The following is a 25,522-nucleotide window of genomic DNA, read 5'->3' on the forward strand; positions in this document are numbered from 1 at the left end:
TACTTGTGTTTAAACGTATTCAGGCCAAATGTCAGCTTGAAAATATGGTTAAAGTTTTTTGGAAATCTTGCAAAAGAGCAAAATTCCAAAGTACTTTTTCACGTAAATTCACAATTATAAGGGACAAACACTTTACATAACTCTGTGTTTTCAATGTTCGTGTGAGTGTGTGCATTACTTTGCAAACGTTTATAGGGGATCGTTAACTGATTACTTCCAGTCGCAAAACCCTTTGTGATATTGTGTACCGCGCTTGCGATATCAAGTGCGAAGGTTGTGTTAGGCGTGATGACGTTCCGACAACAACTGCTGCACTTGTCCTGTCAAATGCTGCAGTTGCGTTCAACTTTGCTACGCTTGCGAAACCAAGTAAAATAACTTCTACAAATAAATATCATGATTTAAACTGTATTATCACGAAACATAAAAAAAAAACAATATAACATAAAATCAGAAAAAATGAAAATCTTCGAACGTAAAAATGAACTTATACAACAAATGAGTTTAATATAGAAAAAAATATAATGAACTCATTTCTATCAATCAAAAAGCAATAGGAACAAAGTACAAAGCACCTAATGAAATGCCTCTCACGAGGACCAAAGTAAGTGACTTTCCGCATCAAAAGAAACACTAAATTTAACGTTTAATTTTGTCCCTCGCAAAACCTGGAAATCTTTGTCCAATAACCCACAATAGAGCAGAGAGAAGGAGAGAGAGAGAGAAAGAGAGTGCTGCCTCTAAGGTGCTCAAATAAATCTAGTACCACTTTAGCTGCGCTACTGATAAAACGTAATTTAAAATGATTTTCAGCCAATTTGTAGCCGTTTCGGTGGAAAGCCACCCAATTCCAAAGAATCTTTTCGTCACCCTCCACACCAGTTCCCCCTGATATAATCCTCAACACATTTGGTGGCATGAGAAAGGGAAGTGAAGGCGGACATTATCTCGATACTTTCCCACCACCACCAGTATGATCTTGACTTCTTGTGCGCCTTTTCCGCTATTTTCAGGCCACTCGTGTGCCACCCGATAATAAGCAACCTTCTTTTCTTTTTACTCCGGTTGGTAGCTTTTCTTTCTTCTCAGTTTTTTTCTTCTTTTTCTGTTGTTGCTATGAAGCTAAACGAGGCTGTTGATTGGCCAAGGAATTCAGCTGGTGACAAAATCCATTACACTTCACGGTAAAATGTCACTGAGTGTGTGTGTACGTGTATCCGTTACAGCCGCCTTTTAAGCCGTCGTGCCCGGTTCCTTCCGAATCAGCGGGTGGCGCAGCACGAAATGCGATGATATTCTTTCCCATCGCGAGCGCAGATTATCGGCATCGGGATGCGGGATGCTGGAAAAATCGGCTTCGTTCCGGTGGTCGAAGATTTCGAATTGAACGTGTGGAAGAATGAACGCGTCGGAAAAATGCCTTCGACCAAGATCGTAGAACGGAAACGGCACGTGGAAGGAAGAAGAGTAAGAAGGAGGAAAAAAAAAACACACACACACACATTGCTCTAAGGACACGCCATAAAAGGAAGCATATCGTGGGCTGCCCACGCACGCCTTAGCTCCCTTGGTTTCAGTGCGGAACGAAGAAAAACAACCAACCAGCAAGAAAACCACCCGCCCCCGGGACGAGAAGAATCTTGCCGAGAGCGGTATTGACAGTTTAGAGTAGGACGGGCTCAAGATGAGAACCGATACGGGCACCGAAGGGAGGGGTGGCCCCCAGAGAGAGGGAGAGAGAGGAGAACCCGACAGCGAATGAGCTGTAAATGGATTGGAAAATATGTTATTATTTTTATTATTATTTGATTATCGTTTCAGTTGCAGGCATCAGCGACCTGGGACGCTTGTGGGAGTCGTAGGCACGTAGGACGCGTAAGGACGCAATGGGAGCGCACTGACGGGGGGGGGGGGCGTCCATTGTCACACGCCGGGTAATTCTTGAAAGACTGACTGACATCGTACAATAATGGAAGAGCGGGGAAAAGGGAAAAGACATATTGTCAAGACATCCAGCTCCGGGCCAAGACACCGAGAACGGAAGCAGAACGTCCCCGTGGCGTGGAAGGATGAAACACTTCACTTCACTTCAGCCGGGCACATTAGTGGCCCGTGTTGGTTATGATGGGCGAGGGAGAGTGAAAAATGGGTTGAAATCATACGCGCTGCGCTAGAAGCTGGTTCATATTCTGCGAACCGTTTTGCTGGGAATGGCTGGCACGGCTGGAGGTGATCTGTGGTGACTGGTTTTCTTGATCAAAAGACTTGTCGATAGAAAAAAAAAACATTGATAATGGAGAGCTAATGATGATGGGAATCATTCCTAGCATTATTTTATAGACAAACTTTGAAACTGTTTTGGTGTTGCACTAGACGACTACTTAAATGGTAACTCATTGTAGTATTTTGTTTTGGCTAGGTTATCTTCAGATACTCTTGAAATGCTTTCATGCGTCCTGAATAGTTAATTTAGTGTATTTGTGTTAACATGAATGAGTTTCGGCGTAACTCATTATGTTGATTTTATACGAGTTGCCAACGGCTAGGGCAAAGGATGAGCCAACCTTATTTTAGCCTAATTTATAAGAAAAATGGCCTGACAGGCTGGTATGATAATTACCTATTAGAAAATGCAGACTCTATGCAAGTATGCGCACACCTGGGCTATAGCTATTCTGTTAGAAAATATCAGCAACGATTATAATCAACTCTTAAGATAATGATGATAAGATAAGATGGTTAGATCTTTACAAGATCGACTTAATTTCCATGCAGCCTGGATTGACAACATGCGCACCTCCAGCTCAATTCTGCTTTGAATAGTGTACCATCGGCACTTAAATCGTAGTTAAAACTTAAGCTTGGCATTGATTCTAAAGTACAGCGTCAACATGTTGCAGGGTAAATGAACCAATACTGGTGCAATTTGAAGTGGTTCAGATGTGTGGTAATGGATTTAAAGTGTCCGAAAGGAAAATTTATAAATATTTTAACACATAGCAATTGGAATTAAAGCAATTGTTTTATCTTCGCAATTACAACCATTTTTAAGCTGAAACACATCAAATTTTACGAAAAAAATACATATTTTTGTAACTGCTTCGTTGGACCTATAATGGTGGTATGGTTCCTATAGTCGTCGTATTGTGTTCCTTTGGTGGTGGTAAACAAAGTTACCTCAATAACTGTGTATCATATCAATGGAAGTTTGAAGCTGTTATCGTTTGAAAAGCAAGGATTACTGCCATAATATGAATTTATTGTGGAATTTGATCGTAAAAAAATGTATAAATTTGATTTATGAAAATATTGACTAAAAGTACTTGATTTTAAGTCGAATTTTTACTCATTCTGATAAGCTATATTTTGGACTTTGTTTAGTAAATTAATAACAGAAAACTTATTTCTGTTGTTGTAAAATGACCTGTTTTTATTGATTTCATAACCATACCCAGTTATAACCATAACCATAACCAGTAACATGCCTATTTTGTATACCTATAATGGCACTATGGTAAAAAACACTTAACAATGTATGTAAATATGGTCAAAAGGCAATGAATTTTAGTAAAACAATAACATTTCATAACAGTTATGTAAAAAACAAACGATTACGTAGTTATGTGGTCATTTAGAACGTTAACAAAAATATGAGTTTTATTTTATAAAATCCTAAGGATTTTGGAAAAAAATGTTGATAACTTTCACAAAATAATAGATATTTTGGTCTGTAGGTAACGGAATGGCCCACTTTCACTTTTAAACCATTCCTGAAAGACCGGATAACATTTCACACTTACATAAATAACTTAATTATTTTTAATTCGTCGTACGGTACGCACCACCACTATAGGTATGTTTATCCTACATATCGAGCTTGGAAGTATTTTGCAAACACTGGCAAACACGCAAACGAGTGTTTTTAAGTTTTAGATGAAACTAGTTGGGTCGGTCTGGTGGTACAGTCGTCAACTCGTACGACATAACAACATGCCCGTCATGGATTGAAGTCCCGAATAGACCGTGCCCCCATACGTAGGACTAACTATCCTGCTATGGTAACAATAAGTCACTGAAAGCCAAGCTCACATCACTAGTGGTTACAGACAGACCTTGTGACCGACAGTGGTTGTTGTGCCAAAAAAGAAGAAGAAGATGAAACTAGTGAGCTCTGTGAACGTGTTTACCCCCGATTCCTTGTCAAGCTTTTTCCGCAAACTTGTTATTTGGCCCCTACAAGGCCACTAGCGTACGTCTACATTAAACGAACTAACCAAGCAGCTTCGACCACCTTCCTAGTCTATTAAATTTATGGGATTCATTCTTTAAAAAAATATTACATTATATTTTATACACCAAGAACATAATGAAGCATACAGTGAGGTATGGGCTGCTATAAAGATCAGACGTGGGTCGATTTTTATCCGATCTACCGTCTTCACGTAAAATCGTCCAATGGCATTGTTTAACCCAATAAGACTATATACCATCACAGAGATCATTAGATCCATAAGAAAGGAAGGAGAGTATGATCACAGACATACCAAAATATCATTCATCTTTTTTTCCTATACTTTAACCATAACTTGAAACTTGCTTAATAAAAGAAAATGTTTTCTATTCAACATTTCTTGAAGGTAATTGATATTGCAAAACCAACGTACAAGAGCAAGACACAGTGCCCATTTCCCAGTAAAATTTACTTCCACTACAAACCGGGCTACCAGCTCGATTACAACGTGCGGACAATCATTGCTTCCGGTGTGACTTCAAAGCACGACTGCAATTACCGGCACAGCGCTCAAACTCATTGCTAAACGCAATGCTCTGCTCCTATTCCGCCGTTGGAATGTGTGTGTATGTGAGGAACGGTAAAATGGTACATTGAGGCAAAGTCAACAACCATTGTTGGCAATAGGTTTGTAAGTTTGCATAAATCCCTCATTCACCCACGCACTCACCCACACGTACGCACTGGAACTTGAATGGCCCCTCCACAGGGTGAAGATACACTTACACAAAGGGCGAGAAACATAAATATAGAGCTCGAGAGCCAAACGCACTCGAAAAGGTGTTAATTATACACCTGTCAAACCTGCACCACAGCCTCGTACGCAGGGGCAGCCCTGTCTACCATCTAGTCTACCAGCCGAAAACGGTCGGTTGCTAGCAAAACGATGCTGAAGGAGATTCTGATGAAGCTATGTTACCTTCTCGCCCCGCAAAAAGGGCAATCTTTCGCCGTGTGGAAGAGAAGAAACGGAACGAAATTCAACCCGCTCATCGCTCACGCTTGGAGGTAGAGGGTGCACCGCTTTTCACGTAACGCAGGTCGTAACCTTTTCCTTTCCCAGGGACTGGAAGGATGGTTTGGAAAACAATCCCAAATCCTTAGCTTTTCCTCGTAAAAAAAGAGAAGACCGGTGGATAATGAAATGGGATCCTTTTGGCAGCCACTCGTCCTCCTGCACCCTTGTTCATCGATGGCTCGAGAACCACAGATGGAAGCAAAACAAACACACACACACACACACACACACACACACACACACACACACACACACACACACACACACCACACACACACACACACACACACACACACACACACACACACACACACACACACACCACACACACACACACACACACACACACACACACACACACACACACACACACACACACACACACACACACACACACACACACACACACACACACACACACACACACACACACACACACACACACACACTCATCCAGCTTGGCTAGGCGACCGGGACGTAGCAAAAGAATTGGCCCCGGTTTCACTTCATTCTGGCCGAAAGAATAAATCATTTCACGCCAACTGAACCGTTGGCCCAAATTAGGGTTCTTGAACGGCGGGAGGATAACAATCGCACAGGACTAAGGTACCAGCGGTGCCACGTGTCAGGGAGAAGGTGAACATTTCGGGGCTTGGAATAAAATTGTTTCCATCCTTTGCACGGCGGTAGAAGCATCGTGCTACAACAACCTGTTCTCAACCTCGGTGCGGTAGTTCATGGTTCGGTAAAGATTTCATAACTCTGGCACAGACACACGCGTGTGCACGCTTTCTAAAGAGAACTGTTGGTTCGGAAGGGTTGGGTGGGCTCAAGCTCAAATGAAGGATCCGAGAACGATGCAACAAGTTCCGACTGAATCATGCCGTGTGGTTGAAAAGGTTTTTTTGAGGAAGCAATCGTCGTGCATGCAACAGGTTTTGAGTGCTCAGCGAATCAGCCGGTTGCCGGTGCAATATGCAACTATATTGGGTGGATTGGGTGGGTGAGCTAACGAACCTTGGACCTTTCTTTTGTGTGGTTGAGATTGATTCCAAAAATACTATTGCCGATTGAACGGTTCGATTGCTGACGAGTGGTTCAGGGTAGATTAATCAGGATGCATCTGCATATGGACGAAATATGTTTACCATCGGGCTATACATGATATATTTGTGTGCTAGGAGTTGGAAATAACTATCTGTGAAAGAAGAAGTATAAGTATGAATTGAAGAATGCATGTTTGATGCACTAATTTAAAATAAACATTTAAAAGCTTTTTTGGTTTAAAAGAAAGCTTTTAAAAGTCCTTTGGACAGTTTTTAGTATTGTAATCGAAGCAGGCATTGCAAATTCTGTTTTTAAATTGCACGTTAAGCTCCTTTGAAGATTGCCCTGGATGTTAAATCGATAACATTTAAAAAGAATAAAAGAAACGAAAAATAAGCAAACAAATTTTATCTGCTGCTAGCATTATTGATTATGGCAAGTAAGAAAAGCGAGGGCCGTTTAAAGCAATTGGGCAGTATGGTCACGCTTTTTTTAACAACCAGCATCGAGAAAAGCCAGCGAGTTGATGTTTTATTATTTTTCATGGAATTGATCTACTATATCTTTAAAAAAAAAAAAGAAAAAAAAAACTTTAAAGGTTGTTCACCAAACTCATCCTTTAAATCTTCCCCAAAAGATCCCCACCTTCAAGTAAACGTAGCACACAGATCAGAAGGCCATCTCATGTTTCTGTCTTGCCATTTGTGGTTATCCACTTACGGGTTAACAAGAACAAAAAAAATAATCTAAAGGGAAGAAGGGCCAACATCCTTCCCCCAAAGACGTATAAAGTGCCAACGTTTGACGAGCATGAAACATATCATGGTACGCACCAGCACCCAGCGCCCGGAGCTCATGACTCGACACATTTCCGCACGCATCGATACGAAAATCCCTGCCGAGGAAAATAACCTCCCCCTCACCACCACATTGGAAACACTTCTCTCCATTTCTTTCTGCGTTCTTCGATCGTCGAACTTTTTTTTTTTGCTTTTCAAGAAAAGCAGTCACATCACAGCCCACAGTCGAGAACGTAACGTGCCCTGATTCGGCATAAATCAATTACCGCATCATGAGGCGTCACTTGCGGTGGTGCTAAGACATCGTAAAACGTGTGCGTGTGTGTGTGTATCGAACGAAGTGTCTTGAAGAAAAAGAACGAAACCGGCCGACCAAAGATACCGCCCCAAAGTGGTGTTGGATGAGATGAATATCCCTTAATCGACCGGTTGTATCGATCCGTTTTGCTCGAGATAGGAAGAAAACAACCAAATATGGTTCACATGTGTGTATGGAAACAGTGAAGGCAAGTGGCTGAACGCATTCTGAGTGTGTAGCACACAAGAAAGCGGTGAGAGTGCCTTAACCTCTGTAACACGCAACCACCTGTCGATACATCGTTTCATATACGTTTGCAATTGCACGCTGGAGGCAATTTCTTCGCCCTGTATCGTCATGTTATGGGGGCGACAAATCAATTCGTCTTACACGCACTCGTCAGACGCTAAATATTTGCCGTGTAAGGCCTGTCAGGTCGGCTGACTGACTGACAGTGTGGCTACAGTCAAGCCAGCCAGCAAGGCGAACGATGCGCGATGAAAGTCTCACCCGTTCTATGAGTTCATCAGTATCCCACCACTCCCAAAAACTCATACGTAAAGAGATTTCTCCACGCCCGAGGAAGGGTCACCGACAGATAGCGACCGAGATTCTAGGAACGGCACGCAAAAATGTCAACGACAACATTTCCTCGTCATCTTTTCTGCATCGCTGCTTGCTACATGCCCGAAATCGACAGTTCGTCCGCCGCGCTGACGTATCCTAGCCGAGAGTGCCCTCGGATGGCATGGAAGCAAGCGTGCTGTGTATATGTGATGTATGCTTTATGAAAATTGTATCAACATGATTTGATATTTCCTGCGTAGTTTGGGGTACAGAGGAATTTCGATGATCGATGCCGCCGTATGCGCTCGGAGGAAGACAGTAGAAGACAGGAGGGGGTGGAATTTGTTGACATTCGTAATCTCTGGCCGGAGTGGGAAGTGTTATTTGAAACGGAACAAGAGACTAATCGAGTATATAAATAGCAGAAGCAGCCGCATTTAACTGTCGTGAAGTTCACAAATTCTTCGAAACTTGCTCGGCATTCGCATGTAATTTCGTCTTTGATTTTTTTCATCGTACTCTGCTGGTTTTTAAAAATGTACTTAACAATAAAATATAAACTTTTATAGATGTTTTTTTTCTGATTGGATTTAGGCACAGTTAGGAAAAATTAAAATATGTAAAAACCACTGTAATTCAAACAAAGGGACAACTTTTACTGATTTTATCATTACATGTCGAGCTATGGAAAACGCCTAAAAGTATGCAATAAAAAGGGAAAGCTTTATTGTCTAATAATAGACGAAACAAAGATTTAGGATTTAATTAAAACTGATTTAACTGAAAGGCACATTTTCGAAAGACGTTAAAACTTATCCAAAATAACTGCTATAGTTCTCTGAGATACAATCAACTGCAACTTGTCAGAAGCTATGCAATAATATGTTTTCTTGGTAAATAATATATAAAAACATACCGTTGAAAAATATTCAAAAATGTCCATCCGTCTAGACATCAAGCATATGAGCTTGTAAGTAAATTCCGGCTAGCCTTCCTACAAGAATTTCGCATCCCAGAAGTGTGCTCGATAAATCATATAGCATTTCGTTAGAACATCCTTCCTATATTCATCGGCTCCTTTTGTCGACTGTTGAAAAGCGACAAAATGATAACCTATCAACGGGATAACGTAAATTCCAAAAACATCCGCACCCCCCGGTCGGCTTACATTGGACCCAACCTTGCAGTCCTCTACTTGCAGTCCTGGCACGGAAGGAAAAATTCTTAACACAAACCCACACACCCTACCCTGCAGTCTAGCCGTTTCAAAGTGCCAGCACGGATATCAGCTTGCTAAACGTGTTAACTCCATCAGTACATAGCTTCTGATACTGCACCATCATCATCATCATCATCATCGCCATCACCATAATCATCTGCGCGCGTATCTTTTGTCAGAATGTCTCCTTAGCGTGTTCTGCTGAATGTGTCCCTTGCAGGCGTCACACGCGGAAGGACGCTCACAATGGTCTCACTCAATCAGGCGCACCCTACTCCCCGCACTGTCTCACAGTCGCCGTGTCCGAGGCAAGTGAGAAAATGCGTGTGGCTCGTCGTGGTTGGGTGTGGAAACGAGGGCCAGACTTTAACGCAAATGTGAACGTATGCGCAACATAGCGGGCGTACTATGACCTTCCGAAAGCAGAGGAAGGAGGTCGTCGTCTTGTACACTTTTGAACCTTCTGGCTACATGCACAGAATGCCTTCCGTGCTCGTGCCGTACCGTTGATGGAGTAATGATACAAATTTGAAAATATGACTCAATTTATCTTATTCCTCTTTCTTCTGGGCACCGGGCACCGCTTCTAGCTTTATCACCGCTTCTTGTGCTTTCGTCTCCGGTGGTTTAGAATGGCCACCGGATTTCGCTTTGATTGTATGTAGAGCAATGAAGACGCTAGAGCAAATGTCTACACCATAGGTCACTGGGCTGGAAGGGACGGAATAGGGGGCTCCACAAGCTCCGGCGCATCGGACTAAGGCAGCGGATGTACCAGTTTCATATAGGTGGCCGTGGTGTCTTTTCTGTCAACTTGAGGCCGTTTCTTCACTTTATCCCTCTCGAAAAACAAAACCTCGCATCGCGCGTAGTATGTCTCCTGTCCATCGACGGAAGATCACAAAAGTGTAGCTACTCCTGTACATTATGTTATTCTTGCGCCTTGCTGTCTCTCCCCATGCCTTACGACTTCTGCAGGTTCGCATCATTTTTTACTACTTGGGCAAAAAGTTTCACTTGAAGAACCATTTCCATCGTTGCGGCCAGCTCGCTCGTTCGCGAGCCCGGTCTGCGTTTGAGAGGTTTTCCTGATGGGCAAAAGTTTTTCGCTCTAGCTCTATTTTATTTCCACCCATTTGTGCTGCTTTATTTTACACTTTTCGGTCGAGCGGGAGTGTTTTACCGAAGTGGAGTGTGTGATTGAGGGAGGACAAAAATAGGAGGAAATATAAAACTAGAATGAATAAAAAAAAAAACGACAAACACAACATTTGTGTTCAGTGCAGTCGGACTGTCTGACTGTTTGCTTTTGGAAAATATAAAACAGGAAGGTAGAAACGATGTTAGTATCGTAGATTGTTAAAGGAAAACTGATATTTGCATTGGATTTGATTTTTTTCCAAGAAATTATTTTTGGATCAAGAAAATGCAAGAGCAGATCACAAAAGCTCAACATATCATTATATATAAGTAACACATTTAACTCCCACATTAAGTTGTACACAGTTGCCATTGTCAAAGCAATTAGAAAAAAGGGTTAGAAAAGAGAAACGTACGTACAAGGTTTTATGCAACACACTTGTAAGAAAAATGTAAAATTTAATATTTTTGTTCATTTTATACATTCTTAAAGGAATGTATTTTAAAGCAAACAATGCTTATCTGCGCTAGAAAAGGATCTCATTGTATACTTTCGGGCGTTTACTTTCGAAAAAATAATCTATATTTAGGCGTATTCCTTTTATTTTTTTTTTAAATCAGGAGACCGTAAGCCGTACTGAATAATTTTTAATAAAAAAAAACATGTTGGCTCAAGGTCTCTATAAAAACAAAACTATCTCTATAAAACAAAAAAACAGGAGGCCGTAAGCCGTACTTCATATTTAAAAAAAAAACGTACTGGCCCAAGGTCTCTATAAAGAAATTCAAATAGGCATTCTGTTGCAGTAATTTGATATTTGATGTACCTGTGCTAAATGTCTTCCATTTTACGATTCAGTAAACTACTTAATTTTTGTTTATTCATGTTTCAATTAAAAAATTATTTATTTCTGCTCATTATCCCACATCTTGCTCATTAGTGGCATTAATTGTTCAGTTAAAATTCCAATATTTCACAATATAATAGTCTAATTGTAATAATAAACATGTATTCACACAAAACACAACACAAAACACAAAAAACACAACATTTAAAAATTGTTTGTATCTAAATGTGCTTAGTCAGCTAATAATCTTATGAATAACAAATTGATCCCAATTTTGCTCTCAATTACGTTAGTGTCACATCTTAAATAGATCTCATATGATCCACACACACACACACACACACACACACACAAAGCATGACGCATCTCCAGAAGGAATGTGATGGATGACGTTTGCTTTTCTGTTCGGTTGTAAGCTGCTAAAGGTTTGCTGCCCGAAGTGTGTTATTTCGATCGACGCCTCGTAAATGTTTAATTCGATCTTAATGAATTATTTTACCACTGTCTTTTTGCGGGTGTAACAATACACACTTCTCATCGTACTCTTTTATGTTTGCTGCTTTTGCCGCTCATTTACTCGCCAGTCGCCAAAAATGCTAATGAGAACACGCGGCACGAGAACGAAGCGAAACGATAAACCAGCAGCCAAGAGGTACGATAAACACGAGACACCGTGGGACACTGTCTTTTTGCCCGTAAAGCTCAGCCCGGCACAGCCCGCACTTAATTAACTTTTCCCGTTCTGACAGAATAACAAATGAATGGTTGCGTCGCTCGGCAAAGGTTCGGCCAAACCGCAGATACTGTTTCATGTCCTTTGCCACCTGGCAGGAGTCTGTGTGTGCGTGCGTGTGGCTTGGTAGTCGTTTGAACAGTGCTCTACCGTTTGAGAACACTTCGAACCCGAAACACACATCGGAATGGATATTCTACGCCACGCTGGGAAAAAGCCGGCAAGGCTGGAAGTGAAAGACAAAAAATAGCTAAATTGGGAAAGACGATGACTTGAAGAACGGTGGACCGAAGCTCGGTAAACTGACGATGATCCACGGTTTTGCACACGAAAAAAAGCAAGACCACCACCATAGTCAGGAGTGGGTGGATGGGTTGGCGATGCCTAAGAATACTAATTATAGGATGATGCTAATGATGGGTCACAATCGTCGCAAAACTCGACCCACCCTTTCCGCGGGGGTGCCGACCGTATGCAATTATTTGGCGTTCTCAGCTAATGGGAAGAAAATTAATTTCAGAAACACACTTGACGACGCTTGGAAAGGCGACGATATTTATCATTCTGCCAAGATATGTCTTAATCAGTAGAGAGCAGAGTTGAGTTTTAGTCGAATTGAAATGGAAATAACTGAAAATTGGATGCGTGATGTGGTAAATGTTTCGTTATTGTAATGTTTTCCATATAATTATTGAATGGTTTTTGAGGTTTTTACGTTTACGGTTATGTGTCTCAAACGCTTTAAAATAATTGTAAATCGAACGTTTTATAATTTCATTTACAAAATATTTGATAATATTAAACACTACTATTTCGCCCATAAATATATTGAAATTACCGATAATGAAATATATCTAGAAAATATTACAATTTCAGTTCCACAGATTCAACGCATGACTACATTTTTAAAATACTGTGAAATATGCATACAAAAATGATAATTGATTAATGGCACAAAAAAGGTAGAATTAAGGCAAAACTGGATAGTTTTAGAGTTTTTTTTTGTACTTTTCAACTGATATTTTTACTCCTCTACATTTTGTTAAATTATATTGTTTCATGTAGTTGTTGAATGTATGTATAAGTGTATGTATTAGTACATTTTCAAATACATAAATGTGTATATTTTTTTCATTAAAGAACCCCCAAAAAAGGTAAATATGAATAAAAACATACATCATTGCATATTTTTAGGCGTTTAAAAAATCTAAATTATGTAAGGTTATTTTAATTTCCCGCGGACTCTAACCATTACGAAAAAAATCTACTTCGAGTGTCTATATTCAGTTCAATCATGGAAGAATGATTTAAAAAAAAAATACAAACAACGACACATTATAAAACGTAAATTAAAAATGTTGAACATTTCCTGTATTCGATATAAAATTAAACATCAGCCGAACTCATCTCCTTATGCTCACCCTTTTCAGCACGTTCTCAATTAGTCAATTCAATTTATACTGTCCGCATCGATCCGCATAGTAATCTTTAAGCAAAAACACCAATGCAAACCGCTCACTTTCTTTATGCCAGCAGTTGGCGTGCAGCATTCCGACCCGAAGCACGTAGCCCATTTCTGATGGATGGATAAATTTCGCAATCTACCGATTGAGAATGAAATCTACTCCCCGTTCTCCGTTCGCCATGAAATACAATTCATCTCCACCGGATGCCGAAACTTCAGAATCCGACAGTGCACCGCTCAAAACCGAACAAAAGCAGCGAAACTCGCGCCGACTTGAGCGTTGCATAATGTGGCGAATTAATTATTATTTATACGCAGACACCTTTGCCTTTGACGGCGAACGGAAGGGAGACAAGGGGCAAGGGCAAGTTCTGAAGCACAAGACATCACGTGCAGCAGCCGCCAAACAAGGGGTGCTGCTTTGCAGGAATGGAGTTGAATTTTCTTGCCCCTATACTTGCAGCAGCACGTAGCAAAAACGCGTGCAGCAAAAAAAACCGAATTAAAACCATCGCAGCAACCCACCTGCCCTATCCGGTTTAGCGTCTTGAGCGAGCGACGATGAAGCAGATTGGTTCGAAATCTCGCGATAAGGCAGCCACCCTGGACCTGTTGGATAGGTTGGATCGTGCGGGTCGTGAGCTTTCTTCCCCGTGCAAACAAACAACGGGAGGCTGCTCCCGAGGGGTCGTTTATCGGAAAGTTCTGGTCAAAGTAAATTGCTTTCAGGGAAATTGCATTCTCCTCAGCCCATGCTCCGTTCTCACTCGCCCCCCCTCGATACATCGGGTGCATCTTGCGATCGTCCCGAATATAAAGATACCTTGCCCTCCCGGACTGCAAGAGCAAACGTGAAGGTGAACCATAAACTAAGCTGTACCGTGCGAACCGGCGTACCGGTAGGTTAAGCGAATAAGAGGTTCTTATGTCACCTGGTGTTAAGATATTTGCTCGCTCCGCTGGTAGTAAGGGCTTGGCAGCCCTCGCTCCGAACGGGAACGACCGAAAGTGGTACACTATAAACTATAATGCCACCCATTATTTGGTCGCGACACCAGCTGCACTACTGCAGCGGAAAAGGAGACAAAAATAGGGGAAGAAGAAAAAAGCAAAACGCACAGCAAAATAGGGCCAAGATAAATTCCCATTTTCCTACCTTTTCACTTCACCGCAAGGTCTGGACTTTAGTGGTACAAGGGTAGCATCTTCCGTGGTGCTGCTACTGCTCCTACTGCTGCTACTAGTTGGCCAGGATGTCTCCGTTTCAGCGGGATCGTAGCACAAGCGGTGCTACCACTGCCGCCCTGTCACTGCCGTCTCAAGCCGGAGAGAATTATCTAATTAGCAGTTTAATTTATTAATGGAAAACTCTCGCTGCCACTTCACTAAACGCACGCACCTTCACACATACACACACCTGCACCTGCACCGAGACTTGTCGGAATAGTTGGTGAGTGCTCAGGGCTTGGGTAAAGTGAATATCACCTTTGACACTAGAGCACGGGTACACAATCACGGTAGCAGGAAGTTGGAAGTATGCTGCCAAGAATGGTGCCAAGATGCGTACAAGCACACACACACACACACTACTTGGAGCACGTTCTAATTGGCATCGAATCACACGGCAGCAGTGTCAAAGTTCTATACAGTCCTCTAATTGGGCGTGTAGTATGCCACAGAAGGTAAGCACAACACTCTCTGGGTAAGGTTCCTGCAAAGAATCACTTCTAAAAGTCTTTCCGCAAGAGCACTGGGAAACTTTTGCTCCCTCCTCGATCTAGTTGTCACTGGGTAATTGTTGGTACTCTGGCACTACACGACACCGACTGTGCTGATTAATCTTTTGGGACGTTTCTTGGCAGAGTAGCTTACAAGCAACAGGTAGGATGTTCGCCTGCTGTGACTAACAACTGCACGCTTCGCACATTGTATTATTCTTCTTCGTTTCTACTCACAATGTCCACTTCAATCACCCAATTCGATCATCGACAGATCATTGGTCCGATGCGCCACTAACGCACACACAAATCACCTCTGGCACCCACATCCACGGGGGACGTTCAACCTGGACTATTGATTGGCGATGTGCAACAGGCCACTGTTGGACGCGTACTGAACCGAACGCGGGCCGCAACACAGAAGCAACACGTAGCCGTCCCGTGTGTCGCTTGTTTTTTCCCTCCCGCACCTCCCTTTCTGGTTCTATTTTCCACCCCGCTCACCAACACTTCTTATCAGGCAGCACCAAGCGGGAAATGGAAAAACACGCCAACAACAAAACCCGAACGAAGGCTTCGGGAGGTGCAGAGGAGATTCTATGTTTCGGTCGCAACAGGTTCTCGACTGTTGTCGGTGCCGCTTCGGTACCGTTTTCCTTCCCCCACACGCAAGCCATTCTCTGCTTTGGAGAGTTTGTATCACTGTACTTCCTTTCCATCCACCCTTCTCGTCCCTCAAGATACAGTGCGCGTCAATGAAAAACCACGAACAGGAGACCGAACGGCCACAGGGATGGGGTGCGCGCGGTCACCAACTGTAACCGAACTTGTTGCTTTTTGCCAACAAGTGGTTCGTTCGGGTTCGCTGTTTCGGCGGCTCGCAAAACTTCGTGTCCGCTTCGTGACCCGCTCTTGTCAGTCGCGCAAATACCGTTGGACAGAGCGAGTGCGGCCCATTTGCGATGCTGGTGGCAGTTTTGGCTGCAGTGCGATTGTCCTGCACCACACTGTACCGAAGGGATGTGAGACGCGATGGATATGCTAGTTGTGGTGTGGTTCCATTCCTTTTGGATGCCCGGTGACTTGGTGCGGCGTGAAAGAGTACACTTGCACTCTCGTTTTGCAGCGTGCGTAGCCTACTTGAGGTAGGCAGAATACTTGCTCCTTCTGCCGCTGTTGCTGAACGTTTTAAATCTGCTGCTGAGATGGCTAAGGCTACAACGCTTCAACGCTACCCACCACGGTCAGTGTGTGCTGCGGTCACCGCAAAACGCGCTTCTGCCGCTGCCGGTTAGGTTGGATAACGCGTGGGAATAACTGCGGTATTTTTGGCGGCCTGCATGGGACAGTTTGTCGCGCGCGTTCGGTGGATTTAGCGCGGCGGTATGTTGGTTGTTTTTTCTTTGTGTGAGCGACCAGGCGACTCCATCGGGTATCGTGGTGCGTAGGGAAATGGGGTTGTTTTTTCGACACACACGCAAAGCCACCGATCGGTTGCAGACTAGCGGCTAGAGTTGTTTTGGTGCGGTTTGAGTTCTAGGATGGCTCTTGGGATGGTTTGGATGTGTCGGGTTTTTTGTGTGTTTTGTACCATTCACGCGCTGAGATAAAGGATTAATGGGATTACTCTTTCCGCTATCTGGTTGATTTATGCCGTTTTAGCAGCAGCAAATAATTCCTATGATTCTTTTATGCTAATGGTAATATATGCAGACATAAAAATCATTTCTAAAGACCAATATTTCAACATTTCTATTGTTAAAATTTCAACAATATTTAGCTATAAAATCTTCAAATTTTTTTTGTGTTTCTTTAAAAATGTATAGCTACTATTAAAACTTATAGATTCATCATTAAAATCAGCTTTTTTTAAAGGAATAGATCAGGTTGAATTTCGATTAATTTTGTTTTACACATTCCCGGATATTAAGCAAACCATTAACATTGAAGTCATATGACGCCTTGGTTTGTTTATGGTTTATTTTTTGTAGCGCTGAGAAAAAAAGAAGAAATGACAAATGCCGTATGAATATAAATAGCATAAAAAGGCAATAAACTTCCATCCCATTCAAAATGTAGTCCACCCTCCACACGAGTCGCATGACACTCGAACCGGCATTCAATTTTCGCATACGTTCTTATGCTGAAATTGAATTCTTACCCAACGACTGTACGACCTCCCTCGCTTGGCAATCGAATTTCCAGCCTATCGTCTTACGGCGCCTACGCCTGCCTGTTGTTCCGATGATCGAAGTCGCATCGAACGGCATCGAACCACCGTAAGCCACCAAGCGCCTCCTTCTGAATGTTCTGAAGGGTGTCTGCCTGCCTTCTATCACCTTCCCTATTTCCCCGTTGCCCTCCTTCTTTAGTGTCTACAAGCCTTCGACCGCGTACGAGGACCGCCTTGGTTCCGGGCGCGCTAACGCCAACGCAACAGGCGCGCCAACCGTTCTCTAGCAGGCACGCAACACGAACCACAAAACAGCGCGTGGAAAGGATGGTTCGGGTTGGATTTTTTCCCCTCCACACGAAGCGCAACCGAACCGAAAGCACACGAACGAATGGTTCGCAGTGAAGCTGTCACAAGCTGTGAAAGCATTCGCTCGTCGAACGCCGTACGGTGTGGTAGCGCGTTGCTGCTTCTGGCAAAGCAAACGCTTTACGCAACACGATGCATACCGGAAAGCGCCGCAATGTAGGCAACCAGCGCTGCAACAAGTAGCGTAGAACAACGCGCAGCGGACATTCTTTGCAAATTGTGGAATGTTTTCTTTTCCATTCTTTTGGCTGCTTCTTTGGCGAGAACGGGAATGGCATGGGACGTGTCTGGGACGTGGCGTAATAATGATAATGTGACACGAGAATGTAATAAAATCTTATCGAACTTGTTTTTGCGTATTTTCACATGCCACGCTGTGGTTCTATTTTCGTTTTTCCTCTTCTTCGACTTTCACTGCCTCTTTCCCACTCGATACTGTTTTGATAAGGGTGTTTTGCGTTGGGTTGTGTTGTAGTGGAATAATCTTATCTACCCCAAACAGTGTGGAGAATATGGAAAATGTGTGGGCAGATAGTGGGATAGAAGTTATGGAGGGTTTGTTTTCGGTCCTGCGTGTTTGGTTTTGTTTGAGTGAATACGCAGAACAATTATTGGAAGGCAGAAATGGTAGAATTTAGCATAAATTTTCTGGCTTCAATAACCAAAAATATATTTAAAAAAAGCTAACAGAACCAATAAGCGCTTCAACTTCTCAATAACAAAAGTTGGAGGAAAATTAGCACACGACAAGACAAATCGTCCTGCCCAGTTCACGGATGCCTTTCCCGATGACGAGGGTTCTTTTTCCGCCTTTGCTCTTCTTGCCATTCAAACTCCAAAATAAAACACTTCATCACCGTTCATCGATTGTCGCCGTCCATGTTTTTCTTTCCCTTTCGGCTGTGGGACTGTACGAAATGGGGAAAAAAGTATGCTTCAACTAGCACCCGTTCTGTAGAGCGAAAGTGCCAGCACACACACACACAATAGGGGTGGCCGTGGGATTCTTCCACCGGACGACGCCGTTCGCTACCGCTTCCCCCGTTCAAAACCCACCACGGAAGCTGCCCAGAACAGAGAAACAACATTAAAATTAGACACGTTTACTCAGCGGGTGTCCTTTTTGCCTTCCGCATGCTCGGGCTGCTTCGTCCGTGCAGACCGTGCTGACCGGTGGACGGGAAGTCATGCCGTGCGCGTTTCATCATGGGAATGACGAAGGTTCTTCACCGCGTGCATCTCACTGCAATGTCGCCGTGCATTGGAACAGCAAAGAAGAAAAAAACAAAACCAATGGATTCGTTTTGGGATATATTGGACGGCGAGGTACACGCATAACACGGCCACTCACCACTATTTACGAGCTGCTGTGGTGCTGGTGGCGGAGTAGCTTGTATTGAAATAGCTGCCGGGACGGGCATATGGACCGTTAGGTGGGACGGCAAATACGTCAGACTGGGTCAGTCAGTGTGTCGCTCGTTTAAAGTGTTCGATTGTGTGACGCCTTGTGGGGGTCGGGGGTTCGAACGGTTCTTGGTGAGTGAAGTTGGGAACGGTTGAGGAAAGGTCAATGGACGCAACGGTTGATCGATATACTGTCGCAGTAGAAGATCATTGGCAGTGAAGTTGAGTTGAATTGAGTGTTAGATGGCTGAAGATGGGTGTCAAAGCTTACTGTCTTAGAAATATATTCGAAATTAGTAAACATTTGTTATTGGCATTACAATGGATATTATTGTTTCAATTCAGTTGCAAATTGTTTATTCTTTCAATTATGTTTTTTTTTTGGGTAAATATATTCAGAATAGAAAGGTTTCATACAAGTAGTAATCAAATAGTAATCAAAGTAATGAATAGTTTATGCTTAATTTTACAAATATTTTTTATCAATTTTATCTCTAGTCTAGTCTAGTTAAATACCTCTAGTCACTAACGAAAAGACTGCTTTTAGGATAATTCTTCGTTTGCTTAATATTTAAATACATAACTAGACATAGGGGAAAGCTGGGCAAAATGCGCAACCTCTATTTAAGCATTATTTGACTACAAAGTTACTTTTCAATGGTCAAAATGTATTCAATAGAGTGTTCTATGAACACCATGTAAGTTTCATAACCCTTACATAACGAATAACCAAGAAAATGCAAAAAAAAGGTTTAGTAGCATATTGATGTAATTTTTGCCACTTCCAAAATAAGCTTAAACCAGTGTCACAGGTATTCGTTGAAGTTTTACATAGTTTTATTTTCTAAAGATATGATATTTGTATACAATTTGTCTCAAGAAAGCAAGGCGATTGAACGCGTATTTTTACTAATATAACAAAAATACAAAAATCCTTCACATGGGGCAAAATGGGCAGATGCTTTTGACATCTGGCGCTTGGTGAGGCTATGGTGTTGTGTTTGTCGCCTCAATAATGATAATAGGCACAGCTTCAAAAGATTCGATTTCGTAGATTTAAACGTGTAAAAACTGTTTTAATTTTGATAACATAGTTTTGTAAGAATTTTAAGGGCTTTTCTGACCAGCAAAACAAAAGATATAACGAAAATACATTTCACGAAACGTGCGCAAAACCATAGACCATTACCTAAGCGCAGTTGTTGTGGCCCATATTGTCCCATTGTTTTGACGTTTCACAGTTTGTTTACATATGCCCATTTTGCCCCAGGGCTATGCCCATTTTACCCCGCGCGTCAAAATAGCTTCTCGTAAAACATCAACTTATATTTTACACTCTTTTCATGATTTAAAGTTGTTTTTATTCTATTTGGCAATTTTAATCCATAGATAAAGGGTGGAGGCATACAATAATGGAAAAAGGAGTTTTGTGGCATATTCAAAGGAATATTCAGTAAACTGCTCAACATGCCCATTTTGCCCCGCTTTCCCCTATCGGTTGCACATTCTAATCTAATTATAATGAGGACATTTTGCAGAAAAAGACATGACATTAGCGGTACCTGTTGGATTAGTGACCAGGTGATTGTTGGATTTTGTCCGGTCTGGTGATACAGTTGTCAACTCGTACGACGTAACAACATGCCCGTCATGGGTTCAAGTCCCGAATAGACCGTGCCCCCATACGTAGGACTACCTATCCTGCTATGGTAACAATACGTCACTGAAAGCCAAGCCCAATTCACTAGTGGGTACAGGCAAGGCAGGCCTTGACCGGCAGCGCGGTTGTTGTGCCAAAAAGAAGAAGAAGAAGATTGTTGGACCTGTTGGATTGGATTGGAAATATTATTATTGGACATAATAAGAGTTAAAGGAGGGCCGGTCTAGTGGTACAGTCGTCAACTCTACGACTTAACAACATGGCCGTTTTGGGTTCAAGTTCAAAATAACTAGTTTTTCGCTTTAAACTTGTAATAATTGTATCTCAAAATGAATTATTCAAGCTTTCTAAGCGCTTGTTTTACAAAAAAATATATATCTATATGTTAATGTATGTCTCCTAACAGATTCTCATATTAAATATTCGACAGCTTCTTGAGCTCCATAGATGGCAACCTTAAGTATAGACACATTTTCTGGGCATTGAAAGCTTAAGAGAAAACTGCGTCAACACTAATATTGAAGGATGTTTTTTTTTTTAAATAAAAATAGATGATGAGAAACGTTCCTTTTCCTTAGTATAACATCTCTCACTACGAGACCCATTCACTATTCGTACAGCTTGAAAAACATTCAGCACCGAATGATTGCACTGACAACAGCATTACCGAAACCGATGGTAAACAGACCACCATCGACAGCATCGGAACGAACGGCGATGATTAAACTTTCCCCTTACAGCTGCTGCTGCTGCTGGTCTGTGTAAGGAGCGAAGGGAACCAGATCTGCCATTATTTAAATAGTTACCAGTGGAAAACCTGTTGAATAGGAAATGCAGTACAAATGCAAATAAGCCACCCCACACACACGGTTCGACGGTCGAAGACGATGGCAATTATGAGGGTAGGATGGTTTTCGTTGCTGCAAGCGACAGAAAAAAAAGGAAACTCACACGTCTAACTACGTTCTGGGTGTGTACGTTCATTGACCTTTGGCAACAGGTTTCCCTGGACAGGTGGAAAATGCCAATTCGCCTCACATTTTACACCATGAGTTTGGCATGAATTTTGTAAACAGCATAAGCTTGCGTATGATGAAAGTGGTCGTGGAAATGAGATGTTTGCCTTTGCTAAGAAACGTTTAATGAAAACAGTTTAAATAGAAAAACAAAAACAGAAAACCATGCATTAGTCTTCCACAGCAAGCAAAAGTAAAAAATAGAAACTCCTTCGTTGGTTTAAATCAAGGAAATAGAAGCACTCAAACCACATTCCCCCCGCCTGTTTGATCGAACGCAATTTGTGATAATTCTGAATCGGGGCGCATATTAATTGCTACCACTGGCTTTCACGCTCGACTGCAAATCATGCAATCCTTATCTGAGTGTGGTACAAAAAAAAAGGAAGATAAAGCACATACATACGAACTTCCTCTTTGCGGGCGCGATATATCGATAGCAATAAATTGATGCTAACTGTGCGCAGCCCAAGCGACAACCGTCCGCGCGCTAGTGGTCGATGATTGCGCGATAGGGAAGAAATGATAGATATGATCGCTCCTTTTTCCCTCCCTTCCTCTTCAAACGATAAACTACACACTGCTATACCTTCCCCCACTGCCGGATGACTTACGATGGAGCACACACACACTTATTTCCCGGGACGTTCTCATGCTTTTCCACGCGGAGTTTGCGAACATTGCGCCACGGCGACGGTTATTGCAGGTGCAATCGCTAGCGCGAATGTAAATACCTATCGCGATGTAGAGGGGGAGGGGGGGAGGAGGATGGGGTGAGTTGTTGCTTATCAAACGCGTTTACGTCATGTGATGATAAGCCTGCTGCTAGAATGTGTGTGATGTATTGGCGGGGATGTGTCGAAAGGTAGCCAATAACGATCGATCGCTCGCTGGTAAGAACGCGAAACACGTGAACGCGAAGGAAAAGCGAGCATGAATTAAGGGTTTTTTTAATTGATTTTGTAATTTTGCTTTTACTTTCAAAGAGTTTAATTATAGGAATAGATACATAGCAAATAGAAATAATAACCTCAGGTCGATTTGGCGTAACGTCCTACCTGCCGGTCTATACAGGCTTATTCGGTACTGCCAATAAACTCATGTAAAATCATCAATTTAGTAATGCTAGCACTATGTTTGTAGTCTAAAACACGTATGAAAAATTTAATTAAAGCATGAATGGTTAGCTTACACAATAAAGTACATTGAACATTTAAATAAAATTCGTATACAAAACCTATACAACCATATGCCTAACGATTACCACCGCCGATCGCGATGATCAGTGTGTCTGTTTACTTCCCACTCGCTCGTAAAACTATCCTACCCGCCGGACACCGTTTCCCTCGAACTACATCTCTAGCACGACTTTTGCTAATCCACCGACACCGATGTGAAGCTCCTGCAGTTGCTATCATTTTAAGAGCGTAAAACTTTCAATCCCACGCCATATGTATTCAAATAGTCGCTCCTCCCGATGGTCGAACGTTTGCCCAGTAATATCACTACTACCCAGTCTTCACCCCCAAAAACGAAACAGTGGCCACTTACTTTGCGTAGCTGATTTGCATCTTTTGAAGCGTTGGGAAACTTATCCGAGGGGAGCAAAATAAAATCAACCCTTCGAAAGTAACGGATAGCAAAGTAAACCGTTCGAAGAGAAAACAAAACCCGTACCGTGGGATGCAATGCGGAGGGAGGGAAGGAAATTAAATTGAACCAAAAGTGGAAACTTACTTCGAAAATCTCCACCAAAGCGACAGTTCTGGTTTCTGGTGTGCTAGTGATGTCCTTCTCTTTGCGTGTAGCTTCGGGGGATTTGGGGTACGGGTGAAATTGGGTTGAGCAGATAAAGTGACATAGTTTGCCAAAGTGGCCACCGTTCGTGATACAAGAAGTGCTACAAGTAACAACGAACAACGAAAGGTAACAATCGATGCTGTTTTGGGCAAATGTGTGTGTGTGTGTGTCTTTTAGGTATTCCCATAGAGCACTCCAATAAACAATCCGAATATGCTTCAACTGATGGTGGATATGCTTTCAACCAAATTAGGACACAGTATCGATTTCATTTCGCACCTAGTCAAATTTACTAAATTACTACGCTAATCTAATGCTAGTGAGTAGAAGGGTTTTGATTCAATGTTTTTATACGATTCCTTGAGAATAATAATCGAAAAAATCATACAAAATTACTATATAAATTAAGCTTAATTCCTACGCTGACTTTTTACGTTGCGCTTTTTTCGGTTGTGGATCCGAACAGGTACTGTATGGGTTCTAGGACCGGTATCTGTATCAATTCCAAGACTGGTATAAGTTTGAGATCGGTTCCAGGACCATTATGGATTTATTGTCAATTCCAAGACCATTATGGACTCTATATCAGTACCAGGCGCGAAATGACTTCAGCATCAATTACAGGACCGATTTCAGGTTCGTGGTTGGTTCTAGGAGCATAATGGGGTCTTGATCAGTTCCAGGACTGGTATACACTCAATATAAATTCCAAAACCAGTACTAGCTCAATATCAGTATCAGGGCCTTTACAGTACGAATTTAGTATTAGTCATAGAACTAGTATCCAGCTCCGCGTTCAGTTACAGGACTGATACGGTAACGAGCTTGTTCGCGAAAGCAATGAAAAGTTTGTCATTAATGCATAATTTAGTTTTCAGTTTGGTAGTTGTTTGTTTCGGCCTATTTATTCTAGTGGTGGGAGCTCCGGATTGGATTTCTGAATCCACTTCGACTCCGACATTCTTAGTTTGGATCTGAATTCAAAATAAATGTGGCTTCGAATCCGGCTGCTCCGATCGAATCTAGATCTAATTAGCTCCAATTGAATCTGGATTACTCCGATCGAATCCAATTGGTTCCTATTGAATTCGTTATACTGCAGTGCACAATTCGCGGAGCAAAATACTTATACTACAGCCCATTTTGCCCATCACTAATTTATTCCTTAACCATCAGTAACTGGAAAAGGTTAATTATATAGAAATAATCAATTTAAAGAATAAGCTGTTTGCATATTTACTAATTTTTAAAGCATATCATTTTGAGAAGCAGGGAAGCAAAGACTTCTTATTCATGATTTTTATTTTTGATTCTTTAATTTTTTTTTTCATAACTTAAACAAAACTTGCAGTAAAGTATGGAATATTCGATTAAACAAAGGATATAACATGTTTTTACGAATTTTAATTATTAACCTATGTTTCATTTACATCTTTCTTTACAACAAATAACTCAATTTAACTTTATGCACTTCTATACTAAATACATAAATCAAAAAATCTTACCACTCTATTACAACCGCCCGACCGATTGTTTTTAGGTATCGATTGCTTCCACAATTATTGCGTCGATTTAACAAGCGACAAATCTACCACACCCGCATCGCTTGCACCCTGCAAGGTGTGGATAATCCAAGATGTTATCCGTTCTCCGTGCCAAGCTTCCGTTCGCATGGCGTTGCATAAAATTGCTTCCTGTTATGCTAGCACACACACGCACACACCTAAACGTCCCCGTCCCTCCTCCGGCAGGTGTTAAACGCTTCTCGCTTCTAATCAAATGTAACTTCAAACGGTGATGGTGAAGAGAACAGGTGAAACATTCCACCTGCCAGCTTGCACACAGGGGATGAGCGATGGACTAATTTCCAACCCCGTTTTAACGTAGCAACCGTGGCAGCAGTAAACAATAGTTCTGTAACACACCGCGTACACGCTCGGCACGTACAGCGTGATG

The 25,522-nt window shown here is 42.1% G+C and overlaps 1 protein-coding gene across 3 annotated transcripts in view; it reads right to left on the reverse strand.

Annotated features, from left to right (window-relative positions):
* LOC121596877 (protein dimmed-like) overlaps positions 1–16,327 on the reverse strand; it is a 49,695-nt gene extending 33,368 nt beyond the window's left edge. For all 3 annotated transcript variants that reach the window (XM_041922221.1, XM_041922219.1, XM_041922220.1), the window contains exon 1: positions 14,583–16,327. The gene's annotated coding sequence lies outside the window, so the exon portion shown is untranslated. The remainder of the gene's footprint in view (positions 1–14,582) is intronic.
* Positions 16,328–25,522: the final 9,195 nt, after the last annotated feature.

Source organism: Anopheles merus, chromosome 3R, assembly GCF_017562075.2.
Source record: "Anopheles merus strain MAF chromosome 3R, AmerM5.1, whole genome shotgun sequence".
NCBI lineage: Eukaryota > Metazoa > Arthropoda > Insecta > Diptera > Culicidae > Anopheles > Anopheles merus.